The following is a 27,029-nucleotide window of genomic DNA, read 5'->3' as shown; positions in this document are numbered from 1 at the left end:
AGTTAAAAAATGGGCCAGGTATGCTGACAGATACCTTACCAAAGAAGATGTACAAACAGCAAGAAGCATATGAAAAGATGTACCATATCATCTGTTATCATGGAAATGCAAATTAAAATGAGATATATACGTATTTGAATGGTGAAAATCCAAAATACTGACTACACCCAGTGCTGGCGAGGATGTGGAGCAATAGGAACTCTCATTCATTGCTGGTTAGAATGCAAAGTGGTACAGCCTCATTGAAAGGCAGTTTGGCAGGTTCTTACAAAACTAAACATAGTCTTACCATATGATCTAGCAACCAAAGAATTGAAAATTTATGTCCCTACAAAAATCTTTATGTGAAAGTTTATAGCATGCTTTTAAATAATTGCCAAAACTTGGAAGCAACCAAAGTGTCTTTCATTATATGAGCGGATAAACTGTGGTGTATTCAGACAATGAAATACGTCATTCAGTGCCAAAAAGAAATTATCAAGCCATGAAAAGACATGGAGGAATCTTAAATGTCTGAAATGGCTACATACTGTGTGATTCCAACTTTATGACATTCTGGAATAGGCAAAATTATGGAGGTAATAAAAAGATGAGTGTGGTGTAGGGGTTAGTGAGGGGAGGGATGCATATGCGGAGCACAGAGAGTTTTTAGGCCAGTGAAACTGTTCTGTATGATATGATAGTGGATGCCCTAAAGTTAACTATAAATTTTGGGTGATAAGGATGTGTCATTGTAGGTTTGTCAGTTGTAGTAAATGTGCCACTCTGGTGGGGAATGTTGAATATGGGGAAGGCTGTGCATTAATGGAGTCGGGGGTATATGGGAAATCTCTGTACTTTACCCTCAGTTTTTTATGTGAACCTAAAACAGTGGTATTAAATTAGAAAAGCTAAAGGAACCAAATTAATATTCTAAAGTCTTTTTTTGTTGATATTTAAACAGTACTTTTCTGATGGAGGAGTAACTAAAGTGCTTTCAATATTGTGTCAAGAAGTATTGTTGACATTTCTGTGAATTTTGTCAGTACAAGAAAATTAATAGTTGTGATTACACTGTGTCATTAAAGTCATACTAGATAAATAGGATAATGAGAGCACTTGCTTGATAATGATGTTGTGAGGATTGAATTAATACATGTCAAGTGCTTAAAACAGGGCTTTACACATAGTAAAGTGCTTAGTAATTGTTAATTATTAGTTGACAATTGTGATGAGACTTTTTTCTCATTCTGCACATTGGACCCTTGATGGTCAGTTGATTCTTTTATCCATCCATGGCAAGGTCAGCTATCGGCCCAGGGCTGTTCTTCCTTGGGCTTTTCCAAAAGTCCCCTGAAATCCTCTCTAGGAACTTTTAGCTTCCTGCTCAGAATGTCAGAATGGCTAGTATATTGCAGACAAGTGGTAAGGGTTTAAAATGGGCTCTGCCTTTAGCCCTGTGTGATTCAGGGCAAATTGCTTCACTTTTTACTTTCTTTCTTTGCCCATCTTGTCTCAGGAAATGTCTTTTCTCATTTCCTGTTTTATTCTGAGCATCCACATTGGACTTACATTACTTCCACACAAATGTCATATTTTCACCTATGCCTGGTCATTTGAACACACTGTTCCCTTTGGACAAAAAATTTTCTTTCTCACCTCTCCCCTCTTGCTTTATTTGGCTAGATCATACACATTCTTGCATTAAATTCTCCTCCTTAAGGAGAACTTTTTTTTTTTTTTGAGACAGAGTCTTGCTCTTTCGCCCAGACTGGAGTGCAGTGGAGCAATCTCGGCTCACTGGAACCTCCGTCTCCCGGGTTAAAGCTATTCTCCTGCCTCAGCCTCACCAGTAGCTGGGATTATAGATGTGTGCCACCATGCCTGGCTAATTTTTGTATTTTTAGTAGAGATGAGGTTTGACCATATTGGCCAGGCTGATCTTGAACTCCTGACCTTAAGTGATCCGCCTGCCTCGGCCTCCCAAAGTACTGGGGTTACAGGTGTGAGCCACCGCACCCATCCCAGGAGAACTTTTCTAACCAATTCCCAGCAAACTGGTTTGTATCTCTATTATGCTTTGCCTTCACACCATCGTGATTTTTCAAACTTTTTGTCCCATTTACAGTTGCCCTACAGGCTGAGTTCCCAGAGGGGTTGATGAGATCTGATCTGTTTATTGACACATTCCCAATTCTTGGCACGTAGAGGAGGCTCGCAATAAGTGTTCTATACGTCGATGAAACAAAAATACTAGAGATAATAATGTTACTTAAAATTTGGGTAGCATTATTTCAGCAACTGCTGTTTTTTTACAGAATTTTTATTTGTTCCCGCAAAGCTGCTGAAGCTCAGAAGCTGATTCTATCACATTGTAAGATGCCTTTGGATAATTCTACAGTCCTCTTAAATGAGTCTTTAGAACTTGGCGAGTTTCACTAGATACCTTCAATCATCATTTTGAGCTCAAAGGTATGCTATCTTTGTTTTTTTCCCTTAATCATGGTGGGTTGGGATTTGCAGTGTCCTGGTAGATGCATAGGACAAGGAATTATAAAAATAATTGGGGAATGATCTGCTACGTGGCAGCTTTTATTTATCTTTAGAATTTTCATTCTTATGAGGTGTAAGAAAGTTATTCATTGGGAAAAATAATTGAAATCCAGATGTAAAGTATTTTAGCAATTCCTGAAATTTCTCAAAACTAGTGCTCTAAAGTAAGAATCATAAACTTATCTTTTCCTGAGTTTAAGGAAGATGATTTGCAAATGACTGAAAGTCAAATAAGAATTATTTCCTGCCAGGCCTTAGGTATAAAGTATCAATTGACTGAGGTAAAAGAAGAGCCAGACTGCAGCTCCTATTTACAAGCAGGCCTTCATTGGGGTCTGCACACCACCAAATTTATTCAGCCTGGTGCCTGCTTTGGTATGACTCATGAGCTAAGAGTAGTGTTTGCATTTGTAAATGGTTGAAAAAAAATCTCAAGAAGACTAACTTGTGACATGTGAAAGTTATATGAAATTTAATTTTTAGTGTTTATGAGTAAAGCTTTATTAGAACATTAGCCACTCTTATTTTTTAGGTCTTGTGTATGACTGCTTTTAGGCTATAACAGCAGTTAAGTACAGTCATGCATTACGTGGTCAGTGATGGACCAAATATACAACAGTGGTCCCATGAGATTATAATGGAGCTGAAAAATTCCTATTGCCTGGTGACATCATGGCCATCAGGTCATCATGGCACAACCTGTTACCTTTTCTATGTTAAGATATGTTTAGATACTCAAATACTTAACATCGTGTTACAGTTGCTTTGAGTATTCAGTACCATTACATGCTGTGCAGGTTTGTAGCCTAGGAGCAATAGGCTATTCCATGTAGCCTAAGTGTGTAGTGGGCTATACCGTCTAGGTCTGTAAAATACAGTCTGTGATGTTGGCACAATGACAGATTGCCTGAGGATGCATTTCTCAGAATGTATCCCCATGACACATGTCTGTAGTTAAAGCAGAGACCCCAGCACTTTCGGAGGCTGAGGCGGGTGGATTACGAGGTCAGGAGATCGAGACTATCCTGGCTAACATGGTGAAAGCCCGTCTCTACTAAAAATACAAAAAATTAGCCAGGTGTGGTGGCGGGCACCTGTAGTCCCAGCTACTCGGGAGGCTGAGGCAGAAGAATGGTGTGAACCTAGGAGTTGGAGCTTGCAGTGAGCCGACATCACGCCACTGCACTCCAGCCTGGGCAACAGAGCGAGACTCCATCTCAAAAAAAAAAAAAAAAGTTTACCTGTGTGGGCCTTTACAGAATAAGTTTAGCTGATCCTTTCTCTACATGGTTGGAGAAGTATTTATAAATTTGAGTGCTATGATTTAAGAGATGAATTGGGGGGGAAATTAGAGATAGGAGTCCGTGCCAATTCTCAGTGACTTATATGTACTTTTTTCGTTTGTGGAAAGTATAACCCATATTCTAATTATATTGACCTGTGTTGTTTTAAAATAGCAAATCAGGGGAAATGGATTCTTTTATTATTTTTATTCTAAAATGAATATGTGGGAATATGTAAAAAGAAAATTAGTATGCTACTCTGTTTTTAACCAAGTTTTAATGTTACTGTAATACCTTACATACCTAATATCTTAAGTACTTAAAAGATTAGTTGATGACTGACTCAGTGTAACAAAAGTAGTTCATTGGAGATGAAAGTACACTGTTGCTTTGGAGTCAATGGATAGGCCTAAAAGATATGGTTAAGGAACTCTTTTGTAATCAGACACAGGCAGGTTAAGTACTGTATTAGGAGATAGAAGACCATAATTTTAGTGTTTACCTTCTTTGTCCCTTGAGAATACTTAGTTATGTGACTCGGGGCACATTTACCACTCTGAATCTAATTGCTTCATTTCCAAATTAGGGAAAACTAATACCTTTCCTGTCTGAAAACAGGAGTCTTTGGTGGTTTGCTAAATTACAAGTTTCCTAAGAGTAGATACTGTGCCTTTTTAGCTCACCACTGGATTCCCCAACTCTACAGTTAGCATAGGCCGGGCACATAGTTGGCACACAGGAAGTGTCCAGTGAAAGAACAAGGTATGTGCCAGTTCCAATAACTATTATATCTCTGCATGATCAGAGTAATTCCCCATTCTTTAAAGGTTTGCTTATTGAGACTGGGTGTTTTTGTTAACTGGAGGAGAGGATTTTGGTGAAAATAGTAATTTTCTGTAGATCCTTTTTTAAAAAGTTATTTTATTTATTTATTTATTTATTTTAATTTTTGAGACAGAGTCTTGCTCTGTCACCCAGGCTGGAGCGCAGTGGTGCTATCTTGGCTTACTACAACCTCCACCTCCTGGGTTCAAGTGATTCTTGTGCCTCAAACTCCTGAGTGGCTGGGACTACAAGTGTGCACCACCATGCCTGGCTAATTTTTATATTTTTAGTAGAGATGGGGTTTTGCCATGTTGGGCAGGCTGGTCTCAAACTCCTGATCTCAGATGTTCCCCCCACCTCAGCCTTCCAAAGTGTTGGAATTACAGATGTGAGCTGTCACACCTGGCTCCCCCCCCCCCCCCCCCCCCTTTTTTTTGAGACATGATCTTGCTCTGTCACCCACACCGGAGTGCAGTGGCATGATCTCAGTTCACTGCACCTCCCAGGCTCAAGCTATCCTCCCACCTTAGCCTCCTGAGTAGCTGAGACTATAGGTGTATACCACCATGCCCAGCTAATTTTGTTTATTTTTTGTAGAGATGACGTCTTACTATGTTGCTTAGGCTGGTCTAGAACTCCCAGACTTAAGTGGTCCTTCTGCCTCTGTCTCCCAAAGTGCTGGGATTACAAGTGTGAGCCACCATGCCCGACCCAGATCCATTTTCTACAGATACCAATCAAATCATTGGCCAGATTTATTTGTATAAATTGATTATATATTGCTATTTAATAGAATATAAACCTCTAATCTAAGAATTGCTGCTCTCAAAGAAACCTAGAAACCTCCTCATTATAAAGCTATATACTATAGGCCGGGTGTGGTGGCTCATGCCTGTGATCCCAGCACTTTGGGAGGCTGAGGTGGGTGGATCACCTGTGGTCAGGAGTTTGAGACCAGCCTGGCCAGCATGGTGAAACCCCATCTCTACTAAAAATACAAAAATTTAGGCAGGTGTGATGGCGGGAGCCTGTAATCCTAGCTACTTGGGAGGCTGAGGCAGAGAATTGCTTGAACCTGGAAGGCAGAGTTTACAGTGAGCCAAGATTGATTGCACCAGCCTGAACAGAGCGAGACTCCATCTCAAAAAAACAAAAAATAAATAAAATATAAAATAAAATAAAGACTATATGCTAAAAAGTCACTCTTGAGTAGGAAGATTTATGTATTTTTTATCTAAGTCTTATGAACTTTACGCAGCTCTTCCACTGAACCTCTTTTTTAAATGGAACTTCCCTATATAGTTTTTTGTAAGAATTCAACTTTCATAATCTTATCTTGCAGGAAACCATGTAAAGAAAAAATTGTTTAAAAGGTATTTAGCAGAAGCCGGGTATGTTGGTATGCACCTGTAGTCCCAGCTACCCAGGAGGCTGAGGCAGGAAGATCATTTGAACCTAGGAGTTCAAGAGCAGCCTGGGCAACATAGTGAGGCCCTGTCTCAAAAAAACAAAACAAAAAATATTTATTGAAAGAAAAATGTTTCAGCTTGAAGTCTGGGTAGACATGACAGCTAAATGCAGTACATGACCCTGGATTGGATTCTGTACTGGAAGAGGGAAAAAGTCTTGGAGGGCAGTTTTTGCTCAACTAAAATAAAGAGAGAAAATAGGCATTACATTAAGATATTGTATAACTGTTAAGTTTCCTGAAGTTGGTAATTATACTGTAGATATTTAAGAGAATATCCTTGTTCTTAGGAGGTATAGTTGAAGTATTTAGAGGTAAAAAGGTATGAGGTATGTGTTTTACTTTCAAATGATTCAGAAAATATGTTTATGTATGATATGGAAAATAATGCAAAATGTTGACAAATTGGTCAACAGGATTGTTGTTGACAGTTGGTCAAATCAGGATAAAGGATATGTAGAAGCTCTTTGAGCTATTCTTACAACTTTTCTGCATGTTTGAATGATTTCCAAGTATAAAGTTTAAGAAACATGTTTAGCAGCTGTGTATAAGACTGGAAATTGCATCCAGTTACTTTTAAAAAATTTTTTTTATTTATTATTTTGAGATGAGGTCTTGTTCTGTCACCCAGGCTGGAGTGCAGTGGTGCAGTCACTGCTCGTTGCAGCCTGGACTTCCAGGGCTCAGTTGATCCTCCTGCCTCAGCTTCCCAAGTAGCTGAGACCTTAGGCACTTGCCACAACACCCAGCTAATTTTTGTATTTTTAGTAGATACGGGTTTCGCCATGTTGCCCAGGCTGGTCTCGAATTCATGAGCTCTAATGATCTGCCTGCCTCCGCCTCCCAAAGTGCAGGGATTACAGGTGTGAGCCACCTTGCCTAGCTACTGTTACTTTTAAATTAACATTTATTTCCATTAAAAATATACTTACAGTATTGTAATAGGTTTAAAAAATATAGCCCCCCCCCTTTTTTTTCAAACTGCTTTTACATATACTTTGTTTACAAGATGGTACTGTTATTGAAAAGAATTTTTTTGGTTGGGTGGCATATCATTATGTGATCATAAGTATAAATATTCTTTGTTCCGTGATTTTTTTTTTTTTGGGCCGAGGGAGGATGGGGACAGAGTCTTGCTCTGTCACCCAGGCTGGATTGCATTGGTGGTGTCTCGGCTCACTGCAACCTCTGCCTCCCGGGTTCAAGCAATTCTCCCACCTCCACCTTCCAGGTAGCTGGGACTACAGGTGTGTGCCATCATACCCAGCTAATTTTTGTATTTTTAGTAAAGACAGGGATTTGCTATGTTGACCAGGCTGGTCTCGAACTCCTGACTTCATGATCCGCCTGCCTCGGCTTCCCACAGTGCTGGGATTACAGGCATGAGCCATTGCACCCGGCCTGTTCTGCAATTCGTTGCTGGATTTAATTGTTTTATAAAATAGGTTTAATTATTTTATAGTAATATGGTGATGAAATGAAATATAACTTTGCAAATGTAAAAAATGCGATGCAAAGATGAATTCTTTCTGTTAGCAGTATTTTTCCTGATTATCTCAGTTATTTTAATTGTAGGGTCATAGTTAAATACCAATTAAGTATAATTTAGAATTTAAAAAATTCTTGAGTAACATTTACTAAGTTTTTATTGATCCTGTACTTTAATATATTCAGTTCAGATTCATTAAAAATTGATTTTGTTCTCAACTCCATAAAAATGCTTTGTTTAAAAGTGGATCTGGTTTTACTACCATATATTTATTATATTTTGAAGGAAATTCAAGAATAAGGGTCTGTTACATGTGTTTCTTAGAATGGTATTAATAATTACAGACATTTTTGAGTGTTTACTTTGTTTGAGGCATTATATTCCAAACACTTTACATTTAATATTTATTTCATTCTTGTAACACCCTTATTGTGATACATTGCCTTGATTTGCTGAATGTTTTCAATTCAGTTAAAACTAAACTTAGGTGTGAAGCCTCAAGTTGTGTGTTTTTTTGGTTGATGTTATTTTTTAACCTCTTTTTGCCAAATAGAAGCTGTGGAAACTAGTGATCTGGAATGTAATAAAGAAAAATCGATCATTTATAATCACACTAAGAAGTACCTGTAGTGTTAGAATTTTCTAGTTTGTGAATATTGGATAACTGTAGCTTCAAGCTAGACTTTCTGTTGACCTCTGTTATGGGAAGGATCCACATACCAAGACAATTCCTCAGTAAATTGTGTTAAGAAAGAACGTGAACATGACTTTTAGTACCCACAAAGAGGCAGGCAGATGTAGAACTTACTAGACTTTTTAATTTCATAGACAAATAAAATAACAAAATTAAATTTAAAAAATCAAGGGACTGACATGGTATCACTAACTTTTTTTTACTCTTTCATCAAATTATAACACACATATTATAAAGTGCATAAATCCTGAGTGTCATTTTGATGAATTTTTATGAAGTCAACACCCGTTTAACCAATATCAAGAATAAGATATAGGACATTTTCATCAACCAAGGAGCCTCCTTCATGCCCCTTAACAGTTATTACACACTCCCGAAGGTAACTATTACGTGACTCATTCAGTATTCATTAGTATTGTCTATTTTTGAATTCTGTGCCTAGCCTTTTAAAATCTTGTTTATGACTCATCCATGTTGATGCATGTATCAGTGGTTCATCTTTTCTTTTGTTGCTGTGAAGTACTTCATTGTATGGATATGTCAGTATTTATTCTACTGTGATGAACATTTGGGGTGTTTCTAGGATTGGCTGTTATGAAGAATACTTCTGTGAACATTCTTGAGCATGTCTTTTGGTCCACATGTGTACACGTTTCTGTTGAGTAAACACCTAAGAGTGAAATTGCTGAGTCTTAAGGTATCTGGATATTTAGCTTTAGGAGATTATCCTAGTTTTCCAAAAGTAGTTAAATTAATTTATATTCCTGTTAGCAGTGTACAAAGAGTTCTCATTGTTCCACATCCTCACCAACACTTGAAATTATTAGTGTTTTTAATTTTAGCTCTTATGGAGCATGTGTAGTAAAGGTCTGTTGTAGTTTTAATTCATAATTCCCTGATCATTTAAAAGGCTTAGAATATTTTCAGATGCCTGTGGACCATTTGAATATCCTCTTTTGGGATATGACTGTTTATGTGTTTTGCTGATTTTTCTGTTGAGTTGGTTGTCTTGATTACCCCAGAAACAGATAATTTCAGTTGTTCAGTTGTATTGAAGATATCTTTCCTAGTCTTAAGCTTCTTCACTCTTAATAGTTTATCTTGATTAAGATAATTTCTTAATTTTAATGAAGTCCATTTTATCAAATTTTTTTATGGTTAGTGCTTCTTATGTTTCATTTAAGAAATCTTTGTGGCCAGGCTTAGTGGCTCATGCCTGTAATCCCAGCACTTTGGGAGGCCAAGGCAGGCAGATCACGAGGTCAGGAGATCGTGACAATCCTGGCTAACATGGTGAAACCCTGTCTCTACTAAAAATACAAATAATTAGCCAGGTGTGGTGGTGGGGGCCTGTAGTCCCAGCTACTCGGGAGGCTGAGGCAGGAGAATGGCGTGAACCCGGGAGGTGGAGCTGGCAGTGAGCTGAGACCGTGCCAGTGCACTCTAGCCTGGGTGACAGAGTGAGACTCCGTCTCAAAAAAAAAAAAGGAAATTTTTGCCTACCCTAAAGCCAAGAAGATGTTATCTATGTTTTCTTCTATAAACTTGACTGTTAAAACTATTGCATTTAGGTTTATGTATGATATATGTAAGCCTCATATTATTTTCCGTGTGAAAGTCCAGTTGTTCCAGTAGTATTTATTGAAAAGACCATCCTTTCTCTATTGTAATGCAGTAATACTTTTGTTGTAATTCAAGGGACTGTTTATTCATGGATTTATTTTTGGACTCTATTCTGTTGGTCTGTCTGTTGTGCCATTGCCATACTCTTTTAATTACTGTAGCTTTATAATAAGTCATGATATCTGATAGTTTAAATCCTCTAATTTGTTCTTCAGAATTACTTTGGCTTTCGTGGTCCTTTGAATTTCAATAAAAATTCTGCACTCAGCTTATAAGCAGTCTTCCTCACCACCCATCACAAACTGATTGGATTTTGTCTAGCTTAGTGTAGAATTTATAAATCAATTTGGAGATATTGGATGTTTTTCAATGTTGAGACTTCCAGTCAATTGAGAGGTTGTGTGCCTTCTTATATTTAGACTTTTATAGTTTCTCTCAGGGTGTTTTGTTATTTTGCATGTAAAGAAAGGTCTTATCTGTCTTTTGTTGACTTCTTAAGGTATGATAATGATATTGTAGTTATGTTTTATAAAGCTCTTGTAATTTATACAAATATACTGGACTATTTACCGATGGAATGATACAGTACTTGGGATTTGCTTCAAATAATCCAAAAGAATGGAGAGGAAGGGAAGGAGCAAAATAGATGAAACAAGATTGATTAGCCATGAGTTGATAATTGTGGAAACTGGGTGATGGATATATAGGATTAATTATATTATTCTTCTTACTTTGTGTATATTTGTAATTTCCTATAAAAATAGGTTTTAAAAAGTGTAATGTGACTAGTCTAAAGGTAATGGGTTATTTCATTTGATTGTTCACAGTCAGTTACAGATTGAACTCCTTGTTCTACTCTTCCCCCCTCATCTCACTACTGCGTTTGACTAATTTAAATATATATATATGCCAGGCATGGTGGCTCATGCATGTAGTCCCGGCTCCTTGGAAGGCTGAGGCAGGAAGGTCGCTTGAGCCTAGGAGTTTGAGGTTGCAGTGAGCTGTGATTATGCCACTACACTCCAACCTGGGTGACAGAGTGAGATCCTGTCTCTTAAAAAAAAAAGACAGAAATTTTAATATAAATGAATACTAAAAAGTGTAATGATTATAGTAGATTGAGATATACAAATATATAAGAATTCAGGAATTCATAATAATTCTTTAAAAATCCCTCATAGACACCAATTTATTATTCTGAAAATAATTGGTAAGTGAAAGGAAAAAGTCAACCATTTATTAATCTTTTTCTGTACAGATTATATTCCAGGACTGCCAAATAGTCAAGAGGGAAAGCATATCTTTAGAAGAATTGTAGCTATTAAGAAACGTTGGAGTTCAGGTGTGGTGGTCCATGCCTATAATCTCAACACTTTGGGAGGCTGAGGCGGGAGGATTGCTTGAGCTTGGTAGTTTGAGATCAGCCTGGGCAACATAGCAAGACCCCGTCTCTTCTAAAAACACAAAAATTAGCCCTACGCATGGTGGTACGTGCCTGTAGTCTCAGCTGCTGAGGAGGCTGAGGCAGGAGGATCGCTTGAACCCAGGAGATCGAGGCTGCAGTGAGCTGAGGTTGTGCCGCTGCGCTCCAGCCTGGGTGACAGAAGAAGACTCTGTCTCAAAAACAAGCACAAAAACAGACAAACAAACAGAAACACTGGAGAATGATCGGCTTACACACTCACTACAGTGCATACTCCTAATGAAATAATGATTCTAGATAATTAGTCGTGACTAGTAAAGCCATTAGGCGAAATTTAATTGGGAAATGGATGAAACATACTGGATAGCCAGAAGTGGAGTAAGCCTCTCTGATTAGAACTTACAACCCTGGTTAGGCCAGTGCTATGGCTCACGCCTTTAATCCCAGCAATTTGGGAGGTCAGGGCAGGAGGGTTGCTTGAGCCCAGGAGTTAGAGACCAGCCTGGACAACATAAGAAGATCTTGTCTCTGCAAAAAATTAAAAAGTTAAAAATTAACAGGACATGATGGTGTGTCCCTGTAATCCCAGCTACTTGGGAGGCTGAGGCAGGGAATTGCTTGAGCCCAGGAGGTCGAGGCCACAGGGAGCTGTGTTCACACCACTGCACTACAGCCTTGGTGAGGGAGTGAGGCCCTATCTGAAAACAACCCCTCTCCCCACTTGCCAAACAAAACAACAGCAACAACAAAAATCCTCTAGGTAGAAACAAAAACAATTATCTGAAGACTTTTAAAAGTAAACAGTAATAGACAAACTGAGAAGGGAAGTGAAAACCTGTATAGCTTGTATAGTGCTTAGCTTACCATTTTTTTTCTTTTTGTTATCCAGCTTTAACCAAATGGTAAGCTGGGTTGTAGAAGTACATACCGAGTGCAGCAGTTAGCAAAAACTCCAAGAGAAACCCTGTATTTCTAGTCATAGGACAAGGAAAGGTCTCCCCTTTTTTCCCTCTCCCAGCCCTGTCTTGAGACCATCTCCATTTGTAAAATTACATTGCCATAGTGGTACATGCACTTAAAATCCCAAAAAGAAAGCCATCTCTCTGGCCAGAGGAATTGGGAAAGAGAACTCTGGAAGCTGGAGCATGCTTTGGAAATCTCAGAGAGAAGAGAAATAATGTGGGAGGAGATTCCCTAATTGTGTGTATGAACGCACAAAGGTCCTACCGCATTCATGAGCTACAGTACATGGAACAGAGCCAAAGAAACATAGCAAAGACCTAGAGAGCTGAACTACGTCATAAACCACTGCTCAAATCCCAGAGTTGCCCCTGAGAGATGCATGCGGAGGATATATTCAAGCAGCATAGTGAAGGCTTTGAAAACTGAAGAAATGATTGGTACTGTGGCCTGTTAGGAACCAGGCCGCATAGCAGGAGGTAAGTGACTGGTGAATGAGCGTTAACGCCTGAGCTCCACCTCCTGTCATATCAGTAGCAGCATTAGATTCTCATAGGAGCGTGAACCCTGCAGTGAACTGTGAGTGCAAGGGATCTAGGTTGTATGCTCCTTATAAGAATCTTACTTAACAAGCCTGATGATCTGAGGTGGAACAGTTTTGTCCAGAAACCATCCCCGCTGTCCATGGAAAAAGTGTATTGCATGAAACCAGTCCCTGGTGCTAAAAAGGTTGAGGACTGCTGCTTTAGAGGATGTTAATAGAACCTAGAATCTCATAACTTAATATCTGGAATGTCCAGGATATAATCCAGAATTACTTGACACACAAAGAAACAGTAAAATCTGACCATTTTTAAAGGGAAAAGAACATAAGCAGATGACAACTCTGAGATGATGCAGATGATGGAATTATCAGAAAAAAGCCTTAAAGTACTCATGCTCATGAGGTAAAAGTGAACACTTCTGAAATGAGTGGGAAAATAGTTCTCTGAAAAATAAAAACCATATGAAATAATCAAATGGAAAATTCAGAGCCGAAAAATACAATATATGAAATATAGATGTACTGCATGGGCTCAATAACAGAATGGAGGTGACAGAAGAGTCAGTGAGCCTAAAGATGAATCAGTAGAAATCTCATCAGATCTTGTGTCTTCTGTATCAAGAGTATATATGTCTGTTCTATAATATACTTGTTATGTCCATGTTGGATTCTGTGAAACCTGGTCACAGGCCTTCTGGCTGGTGGATTCTTGTACTATCTACATGTCCTCATTTATCCTGTATTTACGTGATGCACTTACGTGACCTACTTACGTGATGCAAAGACCTGTGCAGTTTGAGCCCCTTTTCCCCTGCCACTCCACAGATTGAGATACCATCTTGGCCTGCCATTTTCCCAGACCTTGTCATTTTAGGGTAAGGATCAAACAGTCAGTGGGTTAAAATAATAATAATAAGGAACTAAATAGATCAATTTTTTAAATTTGAATGCTTTGAAAGTAAATAGGGACAGAAAGATAAGCAGAAACAGGTAACATGTATAAATTATATATTGCAAAACCTTCTAGTTCAAAGGGAGTACATTTTTTCCTGAACATAAACTTAGATATAATGGTTATTTTAGTGAGGAAGACATGCTTTATGGTAGTTTTTTTTCCCTGAATTATCTGTAGTTCAGGATGCATCAAAACTTCTTTGAAATACTTTTCAGATGATTTTGCATTTGCTTGGCCTACTTTGCTACACAAAAGCAACTGGCAGTTTACCCGAGTTTTAATAAGTCAAAACAACTGTCTTTTCAGTGAAAGGATTACTGCACAAAGAGGAATACTTGTGGCCTTGAAATTTGATGCATTTTTTGGTGGTGTTTTAAGTGGCTCTGGTGACCTCATAGATGTAGTGCATAATACGTCAAACATTGTCTTTATATTTATACGTATTAGTTGTAATTAAATATCTCATGAGTTAACTCTAAGCCTAGTATTGTCATACTACTACTTAATAATCATATTTCCTAAGAGGTCCCTAGAGGATTTATAGTACTAATGAAATTCTGTACTTTTTTTAGGTTGATAAAATTCTGTATCTCTTTTTTTTTTTTCTGGAGATGCATCTCAGAAATCTACATACATTTGCCCTGTTAAAAAATAGACTTCTACAATAAACATACGTGTGCATGTGTCTTTATAGCAGCAAGATTTATAATCCTTTGGGTATATACCCAGTAATGGGATCGCTGGGTCATATGGTACATCTAGTTCTAGATCCTTGAGGAATCGCCATACTGTTTTCCATAATGGTTGAACTAGTTTACAATCCCACCAACAGTGTAAAAATGTTCCTATTTCTCCACATCCTCTCCAGCACCTGTTGTTTCCTGACTTTTTAAAGACTTGGAATCAACCCAAATGTCCATCAGTGACAGACTGGATTAAGAAAATGTGGCACATATACACCATGGAATACTATGCAGCCATAAAAAAGGATGAGTTTGTGTCCTTTGTAGGGACATGGATGCAGCTGGAAACCATCATTCTTAGCAAACTATCACAAGAACAGAAAACCAAACACCGCATGTTCTCACTCATAGGTGGGAACTGAACAATGAGATCACTTGGACTCGGGAAAGGGAACATCACACACCGGGGCCTATCATGGGGAGGGGGAGGGATTGCATTGGGAGTTATTCCTGATGTAAATGACAAGTTGATGGGTGCTGACAAGTTGATGGGTGCAGCACAGCAACATGGCACAAGTATACATATGTAACAAACCTGCACGTTATGCACATGTACCCTAGAACTTAAAGTATAATAATAATAATAAATAAATTTAAAAAAAAATAGACTTCTACAAAGTTTGGGGTTTAATTCATCTTTTTTGGACATCTGTTTAGCGCATATAAATGATATCATATTTGTTTATGGTATAACAATTAATTTTCCAAAAGGGGAAATATGCCGTAGTATTCATTTGGACATTGACAGATTTTTCCTTTCAGAAGAATATGCTTAGAGCCTGTTGCTACCATATAGCAATAAAGTTAAAATAGTTACAGTTGAACTCATGCAGCCTGAATTGTCATACACATTATTTTCCAATTCCTTTTAAGAAATATGAAAGGATAAGATAGTTTAGAAGTTAGGAACTACTGGCATAGTACTGTAGTCTTTTATCTATTAATAGATCAGATTATCCTTTGATGTTTCATCTTTTCCCCCCAAAAAATTTGATTTTGTCTTTGTCAAACAGAGACTTCTTGGTCCATGGTACATGGTAGGCAGAATACTGACCCTTCAGAGAGATTCATATCCTGATTCCTGGAACCTGCCACTATGTTAGGGTACACGGCAAGGAATAATTAAGGTTGCTAATCAGTTAACCATAAAATATGGAGGTTATCTTAGATTATCTGTGTGGGCTTAATGTAATAAGGGAAGAAAGAGGCGGAAGAAATGGCAGCCTGAGAAGGACTTGGCCTCCTGCTGGTTTGAAGATGGAGTAGAGGGAACTATGAGCTAAAGAATATGGGTGGCTTCTAAAGCTTGAAAAGGCAAGGAAACATTTTCTGCTAGAGCTTCCAGGAGGGAATTCAGCCCTGCCAACACGTTGATTTTAGCCTGGTGAGACCTGTATTGGGCTCTCACCCACAGAACTGTAAGATAGTAAGTTTGTGTTGTTTTAATCCATTAACTTTGTGATAATTTTTAGAGAGGCCATAGGAAACACATAGTACCTCTTCAGTTTTTCACTAATAACATAAAGTTTATATTGTGATTAGTTGAATCCTGATGTGAATGACAATATGATTTTCTGTGAAGGTCAGTTCCAGTTTATTGTATTAAGACATTTATGTTGATAATATGTTGGGTACTGATGGACAAACCTTTGTTTTACGTAGAGGTCTTTATTTTCTACTATCTAGGAATGGTGACGTGATTCCTTATTATTGTAGCTGGAGAATAAGGAGTCTGTGTACAGTAAGGTAGAATGGGAAATGAGGAAGGAGAAATATACTAAAGCTAGAAAGGAAAATTGGTGTCTTGGAATGTGATAGATAATCTTCAGAAGCCTTGGAGCCCTGAACAAGTTTTTCATTATTTGCGTTATATGTGTTTGTGTTAATAAATACTGTAAATTGGAGTTTTAAAAAGTTTTTATAGTCAGCACAACTTGAACTATATTAGAGTGGTAAGCAATCATCACATTTTGCCACAGAATAGCTTATCAATATGGTAAGTGTATAAAGGACTCAGTGGTCAAAAGGAAGGCTAGAGTTTAGAGAAACATGAAAAAGAATGAAGCATTTCTCATAGAAGATAATTAACAACCTAACCAATCATTGACTGTCACTATATTTAGTCTTCCCTGTCATATCAAATAAACTTGCTTTACTCCCTTGTGCCTTTACTAGGAAGAGAAACTGAGGGTCCAACAAAGATTATGAGCTGACACAGTCTTTTTTTTTTTTTTTTTTTTTAAGACCAAGCATAAATAAGTTAGAGCTATATTGTCAGTTTTTTTTTTTTTGAGATGGCCTCTCACTCTGTTGCCCAGGATGAAGTGCGGTGGAGCAATCTTGGCTCACTGCAACCTCCGCCTCCTGGGTTCAAGCAGTTCTCCTGCCTCAGCCTCCCAAGTAGCTGGGATTACAGGCGGCTGCTACCACGCCCGGCTAATTTTTGTATTTTTAGTAGAGACGGGGTTTCACCATGTTGGCCGGGCTGGTCTTGAACTCCTGACCTCAGGTGATCCACCCGCCCCGACCTCCTAAAGTGCTGGGATTACAGGTGTGAGCCACTGCGCCCAGCAGTTTTTTTGGTTTTTTTTTTTTTTTTTGCTTGTGTTTGTTTTTTGCATCAAGTGGATCATATGCTATCCCAGTTTGTGAGAGAGAGGGGTTAGGTGCTTAAAATTGAGGATACAGAGGGTCTTTTGGTTATTAGTAATGGTTAATCTTTTGGTTATTAGAATTCTGGGGTAACACTAGCAGAATGAGTGGGGGGTGGGGTGGAACAAAAAATTGTTGCAGAAGAGATCAAGGAACTGACTGGCCAGTTTGGGGGGATCATTTTGTGTACACTGAAATTCAAAAGAGGTATTGGAGATGGTAATACCCTTCGTGGAGTGAAGGGGCTTATCCTGGGGTTTGTGAATGACAAATGACAATGAGTTACAAGGAAGTTCACCCCACCACCAGGGCTTGGTCATCTGAGATATGGGAGAAAAAACATATTTTCTCTCACATGGGAGAGAAGCCATTTTTTGAAAGGGCTAGAGCTAGAGCAGAACTCCTAGAGGGGGAGAGAGGTTACAGTTGGTACAAGAAAAGTGAAGAGTGTACAACAACAATACTGAGGAAATAGGATATTTTAACGACGATATATACCATGAGTTCCAGAAGACACAGCAAAAAGATTTTGGGAATTGGGGGTGGAAGAGAAAAGGGGTCAGTGTAGAGACATACAGAGTATACAGGGATGAAAGTATATAGGGATGGCGAGTCTTGGGAGTCTTGGGCATTTCTTGGTGACTGATGTTAATGGGATTTGCTTTGATGATCTCCTATTCAGGTTGCTGTAAATATTGAAAGGGAGGTGTTGGTGAGAGCCAGGTTTATCGAGAGAAACCAGATTCTGTATAGATTTCTGTTGCTACCATACAAATTACCACAAACTTAATGGCTTAAAACAATGCAAACTTATTGTTTTATGGTTCTACAGCTCAGAAGGCCAACACAAATCTCACTGGCCTGAACTCAAGGTGTCAGCAGGGCTGCCTTTCTCTCTGGAGGCTTCAGGAGAAAATCTGTTTCCTTGTTTTTTCCAGCTTGTAGAGTCTACCTGAATTCCTTGGCTTGTGGCCACCTTCTTTCACTTTCAAAGCCAGCAACTTTTCATCTTTTTAAAAGAATTATTATTTCAATAGGTTTTGGGGGAATAGGGTGGGTTTGGTTACATGGATAAGTTCTTTAGTGGTGATTTCTGAGATTTTGGTGCACCCATCACTTGAGCACTATTCCCAATGTATAGTCTTTTATCCCTCGTCCCCCCTCCCACCCTTCCCCCCGAGTCCCTATAGTCCATTGTATCATTCTTATGCCTTTAACTTGGCATCTTTTTGACCCTTCTTTCTGGTATATCAAACCACAGCTAGGAAAGGTCCTTCGCTCTTAAGAACTCACTTATTTTGGACCCCACTAGAATAATGCAGGATAATGTCCACATCTCAAGATCCTTACCCTTAATCACATCTGCAGGGTCCTTTTTTGCCATGTGAGGTAACATCTTCATAGGGTCAAGGGAGGAGGGAATGGACATTCCTCAGAGGCTGTTATTCTGCCTACCACAGGGCTCCCTCTTTCTTCCTGCTGGTGTTAGGATGAAGGCCAGGTGTAGAGTGGTATAGCTTCAGGTTTATGGTACCTGATTACCATGTGAAATTCATTCTGAGGCTTGCGCTCTTCCTCCACCTTCAGGTTTTCTGTGGGTCTTACTTGAGGCTGAGGACAGATGTAGGCCTCAGTCTTATCTCTGAAAAGGGGATAAGGTGCTCCTATACTCTCTGGGCAAGATCAGTTTATTACATGAATACAAAGCTCAGACATTACTTGAAATATATATATTAGGGGCTGGGCGCGGTGGCTCACGCCTGTAATCCCAGCACTTTGGGAGGCTGAGGCAGAGGTGGGCAGATCACGAGGTCAGGAGATTGAGACCATCCTGGCTAACAGGGTGAAACCCCGTCTCTACTAAAAATAGAAAAAATTAGCTGGGCATGGTGGTGGGCACCTGTAGTCCCAGCTACTCGGCAGACTGAGGCAGGAGAATGGCGTGAACCAGGAAGGCAGAGCTTACAGCGACCCAAGATTGCACCACTGCACTCTAGCCTAGGTGACAGAGCAAAACTTCGTCTCAAAAAACTATATATATATGTTTTTATAATATATATTATATATATATTAGTTGAATCATTGGAATAGTATTGTTCTACTTAGAGAACTGTGTTAATTTATTAGTTTTTGTTTATGTAATGAGGTTTAGTGAATATCTCACATCTTGACATTCAGCAGGCTAGAGTTATAGTATCAGTTGATGTTTGTCTTGAGCCAGAATCCTCTCTGGCTCTGAGAGGTTTGGTTCATAAAACTGGTTTGGACAATGAGAACACTTGGACACAGGGTGGGGAACATCACACACCGGGGCCTGTCGTGGGGTGGGGGGGAGCGGGGAGGGATAGCGATAGCATTAGGAATATACCTAATGTAAATGACGAGTTAACGGGTGCAGCACATCAACATGGCACATGTAAACATACGTAACAAACCTGCACGTTGTGCATATGTACCCTAGAACTTAAAGTATAATAATAAAATTAAAAATAATTTTTAAAAAAGTAGAATTAACCACCCCCCCCCCCAAAATGGTTTGGGATGTGATTGTTATTCTTACAGGTCAGTTTTCAAATTTGAATTGATCGTAGAGATAGCTGTAAAACCAAATATGTGTTTTATTTTGCCAGTACCTTATATTGGTTGTAGAGTTGGCTAATACTTTCAGTATTGAATAAATTGAGAACTACTGTTTAATTTCATTTTTTCCTCGTACATTAAACAGCGAATCGAAAAAGTATTAAATATTTGGGCCTTTCTTTGCAAGTTGAAATAGTTCTTCTCTTAAAATAATTATCAGCCGGGCGCGGTGGCTCACGCCTGTAATCCCAGCACTTTGGGAGGCCGAGGCGGGTGGATCACAAGGTCAGGAGATCGAGACCATGGTGAAACCCCGTCTCTACTAAAAATAGAAAAAATTAGCTGGGCGCAGCGGCGGGCGCCTGTAGTCCCAGCTACTCGGGAGGCTGAGGCAGGAGAATGGCGTGAACCCGGGAGGCAGAGCTTGCAGTGAGCCGAGATTGCGCCACTGCACTCCAGCCTGGGCAACAGAACAAGACTCCGTCTCAAAAAAAAAAAAAAAAAAAAAAAAAAAAATTATCATTTCATTTATAATACAAAATCAGTAATCCGCAGAAGCAAGTTAGAATTTTTCATAAATGGTAATACACGTAGTTAAGGTTTGTTGCTTGGGTTTTGTATTATACCAGTCAATTAAATTTCAGCACTACTTTTAATTAATGTTAATAGATCCGTCAGTTCCCGAAATACCTGTGGTATGAGAATTAACAAATCTAAATTCCAAAGTAGGTCAGTGGGTCAGTAGGTTATTAGGTTAGGGAAAAACTGTAGTTTTAATTTTTAAAATTCAAATTCCTGAGTTAGCCATTTTTAATTAATAATTTAAAAATTATTAACTAGATGAAACTTTTTTTTCTTTAAATGACTAGAACATAGAAAAATAGTCTCTGTTACTTAAGTTTTTGTTCTCTGGAATAGATAACAGGTTGTGTTTTATCTTATTAGCCTCCTCATGTATAGCTAGGCCTTAGTATTGTACAGTTAAAAGAAAAAGAAAAAAAAATGCAGCACTTAAGTTTTCTGATTATAAAAGTAATGCATGTTCATGGGAGAAATTTTAGAAAGTACTAAAGAAGGAACAAAAAAACACCATCCATAAACTACCTAGGAGCAATCACAGTTGATACTTTTGGTATATTCAGGTTTATGTCTGATATCTTTTCATGCCACTGTTAATGCAGTTAGACATTCAAATTTGTTCTAACTTTACTGTCTTTATTTCATTTTTTATTTTTTTTGAGACAGAATCTCGCTCTGTCACCCAGGCCAGAGTGCAGTGGCGCTGTCTCAGCTCAGTGCAACCTCGGCTTCCTGGGTTAAGCGATTCTCCTGCCTCACCCTCCCGAGTAACTGGGATTACAGGTGTGTGCCACCATGCCCAGCTAATTTTTGTATTTGTAGTAGAGATAGGGTTTCACCATATTAGCCAGGCTGGTCCACCCTGACCTCAAGTGATCTACCCGCCTTGGCCTCCCAAAGTGCTGGGATTACAGGCGTGAGCCACTGTGACTGGCCTAGCTTTATTATTTTTAATAATATCTCAATGAATATAAAAGTTTAGAGGCATCTTTGATTATTTTCTTATTTCTCAAAGTGAAATTACTGGGTCAAGGGCATAATTTTCAAACCAATTTGTTTTTTAAGAAAGAGAAATTCTTCCTTTTCCTGGTTTATAAATTCCTTCTATTCCTAGTTTGTTGAATGGTGTTTTTTAAAAATCATGAATAGGCATTGGAGTTTGCTAAATGCTTTTTCTGCATCAGTTGAGATCCCTAATATGATTTTTATCCTTTATTTTGTTAATGTGGTATGTAGCACATGGATTGGTTTTATTAATATATGTTGAACTTTGTTCAAATCCCAGGGATAAATACCACTTGGTCATGTTGAATAATCCTTTTAATTTACTATTGCGTTTGGATTGCTAGTATGTTGTTGAGAATTTTTCATCAATATTAATCAGAAATATTGTCTGTAGTTTTTTTCTTATGGTGTCTTTGGCTTTGATATCAGCATAATGCTGGCTTCATAAAGAGTTTGAAAGTGTTCCCTTTTCAGTTTGTTGGAAGCATTTGAGGGGGATTGGTATTCATTCTTTCACTGTTTGGTAGAATTCTTCAGTGAAGTCGTGTATATGGTCCTGGGCTTTTCTTTATTGGAAATTTTTTGATTCAATATAATTACAAGTTATACATGTCTGCTCAGATTTTCTTTTTTTATTTTATTCTGACTCTATTATCATTGATTAATTTGTCTATTCTTAAAAAACCTCTGTACTCTCTTGTAAAGTCATCTGTGCTGTTGCATGTAGTCTTCTCTTTGTTGTGTAGCATTCCATTATATGAATACCACATTTTGTTTTTCTGTTGTACTGTCAATGAAATCTGGGTTGTTTCTAGTTTTAGACTGTTACGAATAAAGGTGCTGTGAACTCTGTTCAGATTTCTATTCATGATTCAGCCTTGGTGGTAGATGGCATATTTCTGGGAATTTACCCATTTTTTCTAGGTTATCCGATTTGTTGGTGTATATTTATTGAGTTGTCTAAAAAAAATGCCTTTTTATTTCTGTGACATCAGTTGTAATTTCTCCCCTTATTTCTGATTTTGAGTCTTCTCTTATTCCTAGTGTAGCTAAAGGTTTGTCAATTTTGTTAGTCTTTTCAAAGAAACAACTCTTAGGTTTTGTTTTGTTTTGTTGTTGTTTTTCCTATTCACTGTTTTATTTCTACTCTTATCATATTTCCTTCCTTCTGCTCATAGTCTATGGGCTTTGTTCTTTTTCTAGTTCTTTGAGGTGTAAAGTTAGGTTGTTTGAGTTTTTTTTTTTTTTTTTTTTTTTTTTTTTTTTTAGCACACCTGCTGGCAGGAATCTTTCTTCATTTTTAATGCAGGCATTGACTGAAATAAGATTCCCTGTCAGAACACTTTTGCTGCATCCCATACATTTTGGTATGTTGTGTTTTCGTTTGTCTCAAGATGTTTTCTGATTTCTCTTTTGATGTCTTCCTTGACTCTTTGGTTATTCAACAGTGTGTTTAAATTTCATCTGCTTATGAATTTTCTCGTTTTCCTTCTGATACTGATTTCTATTTTCATTTCACTGTGATCAGAGAAGATACTTAGTAATTCAACCTTAAATTTGTTAAAACTTGTTCTGTGACTTGTTAAGTGATCTGTCCTAGAGAATGTTCTCTGTGTACTTGAGAATAATGTGCTGTTATTGTGTGGAATATTTTGTGTATGTCTGTTAGGTCCATTTGGTCTGTACAGTTGGCCTTCTGTATCTGAAGGTTCCACATCTGTGGATTCAACCAACTGTGGATAAAAATATTCAGAGAACAAAACCATTTACAAATAATAAAAATTAAAAAAAATATAGTGTAACACCTATTTACATCGTATTTACATTGTATTATGCATTATAAGTAATCTAGAGATGATTTAAAGTATAGGGGAGGAGGCACATAGATTATATGCAAATACTACATCATTTTATATAAGGGACTTAAGCATCTGCAGATTTTGATGCTAATATTTGGGGGGGGGGGGTCCTGGAACCGGTCCATCTCAGATAATGAAGGATGACTGTACTGATACACTGTTTAAGTTGATGCTTTCCTTCTTGATTTCTCTTGGATTATCTGTCCATTATTGAAAGTGGGATATTGACATCTCCTGCTGCTATTGCATCTGCTATTGCTATTTCTCCCTTCGGTTCTATTGATGTTTGCTTAATATATTTGGGTCCTCTGATGTTGGGTATGTATATATTTATAATTGCTATATCTTCCTAATGAATTGACTCTTATTTGTCTCTTGTATTTGACTTAACATGTATTTTATCTAAGTATGGTCACTCATACTCTTTAGGCTGCCATTTGCGTGGGATATATTTTTCCATTCTTTCACTTTCAGCTTCTGTTCTTAAATCTGAGGTGAATCTTGCAGACAACATGTAGTTGGATCTTTTTTTTTAAATATGTTCAGCCACTCTATGTATTTCAATTGAGGAGTTTAATCCATTTACGTTTAAAGTAGTTACTGATAGAGAAGGGCTTGCTTTCTTTCTTTCTTGTAGTGCTATTGTCCCTCTTTTCCTTTCTTCCTGTTTTTCTGTATGTTTCTTTTCTAATTTATTTATTATTATTTATTTATTTATTTATTTATTTATTTATTTTAGTGTAGTTGTGCTTTGACTCCCTTCGCATTTTCTTGTGTGAATCCTCACATGTGATTACCATGGGGCTTATATATAAAAACACCTTACAGTTAAAACAGTCTATCCTAAGCTTATAACAATCTAACTTCAATTGCATATAAAAATTTAACTCTCTCACTCTCCCCTTGTTATTGATGTCACAATTTTATCCTTTTATATTGTATACTCATTAATGTTTTCATAGTTACAGTTTTTTAATACTTTTACATTTTTAACTTCCGTACCAGAATTAAGTGGTTGTTTTAGTTTATTCATGATGTTTTAAGTTATTTTGTTTTCTTTTAGAAATAATTTATAGAATTTAAAATTGGTTATATACATTTTTGTGACGGTTCTAAATTTTATGTTTAAAAATCATTTTAAAACCCTTTTAATGATAAACTTCTATGTAAGTTTAATAAATCTAACATTTTTTCTTGTTTAAACAGAATTCTGAGACTTACGGTTGGTCATATAGAACAGTACCTTGAACTTACAGTTTCCTGAAGAATCAGTTTAAAAGATCCAAAGAGTACAAAAGGTAAAGAAAGGTGCATCTTAGAATGCATCATAAAATGATATTTTTCCAGAAAAATAAAAGAAATCCATGAACTATTTTGACACACTAATTTAAGGAAAGTTTAATTTAAAAAAAAATTTTGTGTGTGTTAATTTACCACCAAATGTAGTACCAGCTATGTTCCGATAATTACTTTAGATACTGGGGATTCAGTGATGAACAATACAGAAGCTGTCCCTGCTGTCGTGAAAACTGCCTTCTAGAGGAAGACAAATAATACACAAGTGAGAAATTTGTGGTTTGTACTGTGCAGAGAATTAAAATGGATAGTGTAAGGTTGGGCACAGTGGCTTGTGCCTGTAATCTTAGCAGTTTGGGAGGCTAAGGTGGGAGGATTGCGTGAGCCTAGAAGTTTGATACCAGCCTGGGCAACATAGACCCCGTCTCCACCAAAAATTTAGAAATTAGCTGGGCATAATGACGTATGCCTGTGATCCCAGCTACTTGGGAGGCTGAGGCAGGAGGACTTGAGCCTAGGAAGTTGAGGCTACAGTGAGCTCTGGTTGCACCACTGCATTCCAGCCTGGGAGACAGAGTGAGACCTTGTCTTACACATACAAAAAAGGGATAATGTGGTAGAGAATGGTGACTGCTTTCATTAGGCAGTCAGAGATAGCCTATGTGAAAAAGGGGAATTTTAGTTGAGATCTGAATGGCAAAAGGAGCCAGCTGTGTGAAGATCTGAGAGAAGAGCTTTATAGGTAGTGAGAACAAGAAAGATAGTGAAATGTTTGAGGAACATAAAGAGCATAATGTGACTGGAATATAGTAAGTGATGGAGAGAGTATATGGAGATCAGGTTGGGGAAAAAAACCTGGGAGTCAAATGCCCATCAGTGATAGACTGGATTAAGAAAATGTGGCACATATACACCATGGAATACTATGCAGCCATAAAAAAGGATGCGTTCATGTCCTTTGTAGGGACATGGATGAAGCTGGAAACCATCATTCTTCACAAACTATCGCAGGGACAGAAAACCAAGCACTGCATGTTCTCACTCATAGGTGGGAATTGAAAAGTGAGAACACCTGGACACAGGGTAGGGAACATCACACAGCAGGGCCTGTCGTGGGGTTGGAGGAGTAGGGAGGGATAGCATTAGGAGATACACCTAATGTAAATGATGAGTTAGTGGGCGCAGCACACCAACATGGCATATGTATACCTATGTAACAAACCTGCACGTTGTGCACATGTACCCTAGAACTTAAAAGTATAATAAAAACAAAACAAAATAAAAACCTGGGAGAGAAGCAAATTTACAGAAGAAAGTTAAGTGTTCTAAGTATATGGCATTTTGGACACCTTTAAAATCTGTAGAAATGTCTAAAAAGCAGTTGGATATCTGACTGCATTTGACAGTGTATTCTAGGGGTGGATTTGGGAGTCACTGGTATGTAGAAGTGCGATTTATCTAGGAAGTATATACAGATTGAGAAGGATTCAGCCCTGGCACATGCCAGTATTAGAGGAGAAGGAGCAGCCAGCAAGATGAGTAGAAAAGCAGGAGAATATTCTGTCACTGGAACCAAGAAAAGAAAGTACTTAATAAATGCAGAAGTGGTCATCTACATCACATATTACTTAATGGTCAAATAGAGAATAAACAGCCATTATTAGACTTGGCAATATGGAGATTTTGGATACTAAGAGTGAGCAATTTGAGTGGAGTGGTAGAAATGAAAGCCTAATTAAGAGTGATGAAGAAAGAATATGGGAAACTGCTGGTTATAGGTGGCAAACAATACAATTAAATTTTATTTTCTCTTGAGACCTCACTGAAGCTAAAGTAAAAAGAGTCTTACAAAAAACATAACTTCACAGGACAGAGAGAATGGAGAAGAAACAATGGCAACAAAATTTGGAACTGAAAAGCAAAAGGGAGCATAGTAACCTTCTTGCAAATCCCAGGATCCTAAGCCCGCTGTGAGAAAGCTGAGAAACAAACTTCTTGGCACTATAGAACCTCTATAATTTTCTTGAATTGAAAACACTGTTTCTGGAAATATGAGTTATGGTGGAACTAAAACAGGATAATTTGTGCAAATCTATTTAAGGGGTGATTATATTCCATGGGTCCTTTTCTTAACTTTGGAACCAAGGCAGCCACCTTTTTCCTATCTTAGCAGAAGTCAGTAGATTTATTCCCTAGTAAGAATAAAATAAAGGAGCCTCAAACATGGCTGAGAATGGGGGTAACATGTTAAAAATAGAAGGGTTAAGAACCCAGGGTACCAGGTTTTTATACTCTTCAGGCAAGAGTTGAGAAGATACATAATTCTTTTATCTGAATTATAATCATCTTAAAAGAAAAGATCTAAAGATTCTCACATTGAGAATTCCCCAAATCAATATTTCAACCTGATAACCCTACAATAAAGTTAACAGTCAGCAAGCTGTATCACACAGAGCTCCAGTTTTTTTAGTGCTTACCCTTAAATATGAGTTCATGCTCAGAGATCAGTAGACATCTGA

At 37.8% G+C, this 27,029-nt stretch overlaps 1 protein-coding gene across 16 annotated transcripts in view; it reads left to right on the top strand.

The window, feature by feature from the left end:
• The window catches only part of CLOCK (clock circadian regulator), a 120,193-nt gene that overhangs the window by 33,411 nt on the left and 59,753 nt on the right, over positions 1-27,029 (top strand). For 9 of the 16 annotated variants that reach the window (XM_009207080.3, XM_003898874.4, XM_009207079.4 and 6 more), the window contains exons 2-3: positions 2,298-2,451; positions 24,421-24,512. The gene's annotated coding sequence lies outside the window, so the exon portion shown is untranslated. Of the gene's footprint in view, positions 1-2,297; positions 2,452-8,528; positions 8,671-11,948; positions 12,777-24,420; positions 24,513-27,029 lie in introns of those variants that run through there. The other 7 variants (XM_009207082.4, XM_009207087.4, XM_009207085.4 and 4 more) reach the window with 4 other exon arrangements.

This window comes from Papio anubis, chromosome 3 (assembly GCF_008728515.1).
Source record: "Papio anubis isolate 15944 chromosome 3, Panubis1.0, whole genome shotgun sequence".
Taxonomy (NCBI): domain Eukaryota; kingdom Metazoa; phylum Chordata; class Mammalia; order Primates; family Cercopithecidae; genus Papio; species Papio anubis.
Note: the sequence above shows the minus strand (reverse complement) of the source record. Positions and strands in the feature narration are given on the sequence as shown.